The sequence below is a fragment of the Astyanax mexicanus genome, chromosome 19 (assembly GCF_023375975.1).
Source record: "Astyanax mexicanus isolate ESR-SI-001 chromosome 19, AstMex3_surface, whole genome shotgun sequence".
Classification (NCBI taxonomy): domain Eukaryota; kingdom Metazoa; phylum Chordata; class Actinopteri; order Characiformes; family Acestrorhamphidae; genus Astyanax; species Astyanax mexicanus.
This window is the reverse complement of record NC_064426.1, coordinates 17,054,412-17,060,411: the sequence shown is the minus strand read 5'-3', so window position 1 is coordinate 17,060,411 and position 6,000 is coordinate 17,054,412.

Below are 6,000 nucleotides of genomic sequence, written 5' to 3'. Positions count from 1 at the left end.
CTCAAAGTAGTTGAGTATTGTTTAGAAATGTTTTCAATTTTATGTAAAACAGACCTTTAAATCATTTGAGTTCAAACAACGTATGGATTTACAGTGTACACCTGTCGAAACATTAAGTTCTCTACAGACTGTAGGATAAATAATAAATTATAAATTTAAAGGTAAAGATCTGAACAAAGTCATTCAGAGTGGGTTCGGTGAGAAATGCTTTGTTCCACAGAAACTTACAGACAGTGGTGGCCAATGGAAGTGAACATCTGAAGTGATTAATTTGGCAAACCTCCACAAATGGTGCTTAAAACTTTACTGTGCAAAGCAGAAGATCTGGGACGGATCATCACGCAATGGAAATGTATATTTTGGTCAGATGAAAAGAAATCAGAAACAAGCCCTTAGCCATGGTCCGTCATAGGATCGGCTTGTGTCAATCAATTAAAAAAATGTAATCCGTTGTCCGTATCAGTTGATGAGTTTGTTTACTTGGAGCGTTTTCTCCCTCTGTTTGGTTTGGTTTCACACAGGTATAAACCTAAATGCACCAAAGTACGCACCAATACACTGTGTGAGCACATTGTCTTCTCTGATTGGTCAGAGAACTTCTACAGAAATCATTAATGCAGAAATGTACATTAATAAAACTTGAATTAAAAACATCTTTTACAGGGACTTTTCTTCATTTCTCAACAAGACAGTGCCAACCAACATGCTGAACATGTTACAAAGGTATGGCTGTGTTCTCAGCAGAGAATGTGTAGAGAAATGTGAAAAAAATGCTTGTTGCAGTAAAAAAAAAAAAGAGACACAAAAAATCACCTGAAACACTAAATCCCATTTTATTAATTTTTTTTTCTCTGTGACAAAATGTTTTTTAAGTGTCTTGGGAATAAATGGAATTATTACAAAGGGGTAAATGCCTTTTCTTCCCAACTTCTTTGGAATGCTGTACAGGCCTGGACCCTAAAAGCTTCCTTTACAAAACATTATGATACCAAATGAAAATGAATACACAGCCAGATGCCTGATACATTGTTTAAAGAAGACTTTATGATTGAGAAATATACAGTGGCAAGTGGAATTTTATGTGTTTTTGGATAAATTTGTCATGAAATGGGATTTGATCTTCATCCAAGTCAAGGGTATTGACAAACATAATGTAACTTAAAAAACATTACACACATTTCTAATCATTCATGTGTTTGAAGAGCCGTAGCATTTAGAACAGCCATAAAAACGTCAGTGCTGGTGGAACTCCTTATGTGCTAATGTGAACCCTTGTGTTCTTGACCCTAAAAAAGCTAATTAGAGTGAAGTGCTAGCATACCTGAAGTCTTGCTGTATTGGAAGTGTGGGATAGAGCCAATCTGACTGATAAAAAACACTTAAAATTCTCAGAGGTTTCAGAGGATCTATTATTAAAATAAGGTTTGATTTATATAGGTTTGATTTCAAAGACTTGACGAATCCACCAGTCAAAAAAATTACAAATGGAGACAATGTGGGACTGTGGCTACTCTGACAAGAAGTGTGACCCCAAAATTATCCCAAGGGCATATAAAAGAGACTCACCAATGAAGTAAAGAAACAACCGCGAGTGACAGCCAGCTTACAATCATTAAAAGAAAGATGAATTCCCATGTGTATAGAAATAATCTACAGGATAATGTGAGAGTGTCTGTACATCAGTTAAAATTCTGTTGATGTTGGGTGATGCAACAGGACAATGACCCAAAACACCAAAGCAAGCAGTTCTGCCACAACTAAAATTCCTCAGTAACTGCTGTGATCATGTATGATCTATATATGGAATTATGTATATAACGGAATTTTGGGAGATTGGTCCATGCCCTTACTCCTCCCACTTTCCACCCTTTATTAACCACCACTTTCTCTTTGTGTGGGGGGCTTCAGCTTCACGCTTTTCCAGCGAAGCTGCCCCTTATCCTCACTTTTTTGCACATTTTATTGTACCGTTTCGGTACTGCACTGTCTTGTCTGTCATATTTTATTGTTTTTATTGTAGTGCTATAGTTTTATGTTGCACTTTCGATACACGTTCCCACTTAATGTTTGTCTATTGCAGGGGTTTCCAAACTACGGCCCGCGGGCCATTTGCGGCCCGTTTCCTTTTTTGGAGCGGCCTGCAAGGAATTTTAGAAATAGAATGAAAGTTGGCCCGCTGTTAAGCAGGTTTTTATAATGTGAGATTCAAAGTTTGAACGCTAGGTGTCAGAAACGGGCCAAAGAGTCTAAAATCGGAGAGAACGCGCATTTCTAGCGCAGAAAAACGGGGCAAAAGAATCTAAAAGCGGAGAGAGTGTGCATTTCTAGCACAGAAAAACGGGGCAAAAGAGTCTAAAAGCAGAGAGGGTGCGCGTTTCTAGCGCAAAAAACGGGCCGAAGAGTCTAAAAGCGGAGAAGGTGCGCATTTCTAGCGCAGAAAAACGGGGCAAAAGAGTCTAAAAGTGGAGAGGGTGCGCATTTCTAGTGCAAAAAAACGGGCCAAAGAGTCTAAAAGCGGAGAGAGTGCGCGTCTCTAGCACAGAAAAACGGGCCAAAGAGTCTAAAAGTGGAGAGAGTACGCATTTCTAGCACAGAAAAACGGGCCAAAGAGTCTAAAAGCGGAGAGAGTGCGCATCTCTAGTGCAGAAAAACGGGCCAAAGAGTCTAAAAGCGGAGAGAGTGCGCATTTCTAATGCAAAAAAAAACGGGGCAAAGAGTCTAAAAGCGGAGAGGGTGCGCATTTCTAGCGCAGAAAAAGGGCAAATGAGTCTAAAAGTTGCCGTAATTAAGGAGTTTAATATTAAGAGACATCATGAAATGAAACATCAATTTGAAAAATCTTAGTTTACACAACACTGTCAAAGATAGATAAAGATAATACGTCAAGTAAAATGGTGTGTAAATGAAAGTAATTAGGAAAAAGTATTATTTAAAGTGGTATATTTCATTATTTGTTTTATTACAGAGTCTGTGGCCCGTGACTTCAAATATATTTCTCCTTCTGGCCCCCAACAAAAAATGTTTGGACACCCCTGGTCTATTGTATTGTTGTTCCATGTTGCCAGTGTTGGTTCCAGAGGAACATCATTTTGTTACACTGTGTACCTGTACTCAGATATAATGACAATAAAAGCTTCTTGACTTGACTTGAAGTCTGATCCACAGCTACAGCAAGTGTCTGGTTGAGGTTATTGCTCCCAGGGAGGGTTCAACCAGCGACTGATTCCAGGGGAGTTTTTGAGTGTGTTCAGTGAAAACCTGCAAGATCATTTTTTCTTGTGTTATTATTTCAGGCACATTATATTTGTCAATACCCTTGACTTGGATGAAGATCAGATCAGATTTTATGACAAATCTATGCAGAAAACCATGAAACCATGAAATTCCAATGGGTTCAGATACTTGTTCTTGCCAGTGTATTCATGGCCACTATTTCACCATCATCAACATTCCATGTAAGACTCAAAATACACTTGTAGATTCACTGGTTGGTTTAAATAGTAAATAAAGAGTGACTATATTTATGTTTCCATCATAGTGGCACCTAGTTCCATTCTCCACCACTGTAGCAAATATGAGTCAGTACATGTTTCACAATGAACAACACACCAACCACTACTCTGAGTGACTGGATATCCCAGATTTCATGCTAATGAGGGGGCTGTATGTGTAGCCCAACTGGAAACATGAATGTTTTGTCCACAGACTCCATATGGGCCCCACATATAAATGTTTTCAGTCAACAATTTTTTTTTGTAGAATGTTTTCTGAATGTTACAATTAATGTTATTGGAATGTTCAATCTGGGTGTTATTAGACTGTTTTTATTTATGCTAATGATAATATACTTTATTCGTGTAGCACCTTTCATACTTTAAAAAGTGCTGAACATAAACAGATATGTGAACAAAACACCAACAAAATTAAGCAAACAAACACAAGAACAAGTAAGAGATAAAACTATGACCCAAAATAAAAAAAATGTATATTTATAAAAAAATATATAAAAAAATAAAATCGATTTAAAATGGAATGTAAAAAGAAATGATTGTTACTTTTTCTTAAAAGCAGTAACAGAGGCAGCACAACTCATATTTATTGATAATGTGTTTAAGCTTTAAGGGCGTTTCAAGTGGGTCATCACAATTTTTTTTATAAATTTTGTCAGTAGTTCAGAAATGTCAGAAAGTGCTAAACCATTTTTTAATTTATAGAGTAATAATAAAACATTCAAAACTCATTTTTAAAAGAAACTGTCAGCCAGTGGAGGGAAGCTAGAATGGGTTTGATATGGTGGCATTTTTTGCTTGTGTCTTTAGGTGTGTGCTTTTTTATGACAATATTTATTAATTAATTTATTTATTTATTTATACAATTATTTATGAATGTATTTATTTAATTATTTAGTTATTCATTTATCTGTGCATTTATTTATTTATTTTTGACCTTTTTAGTCCTCGTATAAAGAAGTTATAGCTGAGATTATGATTTCTGACAGTACATACTAATTCTATTTAGTAAATTATTTTTAGAAATGCAGAAGTTTTTTACTGACAAAAGAAAAATCTGGAAAATACTGATATTAATCAAGACTTTTTACTGGCATTCTATGAGCCACCCTCTAGCTTTTAATGATCATGTTAAATGAATTTCAAACACAGATTAAGGAAAATAAAATGCTCAGGGTAGAAAAAAAAATAAAACATTTTGAGACCTCTTTAAAAATGAATGACCGTGTATATAAAAACTAAAATGTCTAAATGTCAAGGTGAGGCCCCTTAATGTTGTGACAAACAAATGCAATTGATTTCTCATTTTTAAAAACCTTTACGTATTAGGTGATAGAATTATAACCTGCTGCTCTGTGGGGGAACCCTGTGGGAATATAAAGCTCAGAAACACAGATGCAGTGGAAATCTAGAGAAGTCCAAAGTCCAGCATCATTACGTTTCTCAGCACTGGGCCAGCGGGGACACGCTGTAAAACACACCCAGTGCTTGTTCCTGATACTGATAAAAGCGCTGCCCTGTTGTTACATCACTTCCGCATGAGACACTTTTTTGCAAAACTCCTCAACACTCCTTTTTTCATTATGTCATCAAGGAAAAACAATAAATGTGATTTGTAATGTCATTACCATTACACAATAAAGACTGAGAGTGTGGAGAATTTTGTTGGAAAAAATAGGCCAACAATGACCCCATACTATTAAAAACCTTCAGGCGTTTCTGCAGGATAAATGAGACAAAATAAAACCTGAAACATTTCATCGCTTGATGTACTCAGTGCAAAAAGGTTTTTTAGATTTTGTGAGAAGAAATGGAAACATTACATTGGGGTAAATGCCTGGAATGTATAACAGATGATTAACTTTTTACATAAAGGCATTACATAAATACATTTGTATTTGTATATTTTTAAATAAAATACTATACATAACACAAAAGTCATAATTTATTTATCAAATCATTATTTCTCTAAAAATTATTTCTGGAAATTATTTTTATTTTATTTATTTTCATATTAATGTTATTAGAACTTCATACTGGATATTAATGTTTTTAGAAATTTATACTGGATATTAATGCTATTAGAACTTTATACTGCATATAAATTTAAAAGTTAAATTCTGGATATTAGTGTTGTTAAGGATTAACAAAATTTTGGGATATGAAGTGCGCCTCAATTACAAGCTCCACCCCTTCGCCCTATATATACCTCCAAGTCACAACTCACCTCCGTGACGAACAAACTCACGTGACGTCGAGTTCTCAGTCACTGCTACAATGGATATTGATCTGGATGCCTCGGATCCCGAGTTGTTCTCGGGCTCCTCATCTGCCGGTGTGTCTCATCCGATCCCTGGGCCTCTACCCATCATCTCGGTGCCCGATGCCCAGGCCGGTTCGGTGGTTTCCAGCTCCTCGGCCCGGCGTGGCCGCTCCGCTGCTCGGCGCTCCAACTCCCCGGCTCAGCCCGATCGCTCCTCGGCCCGGCGCG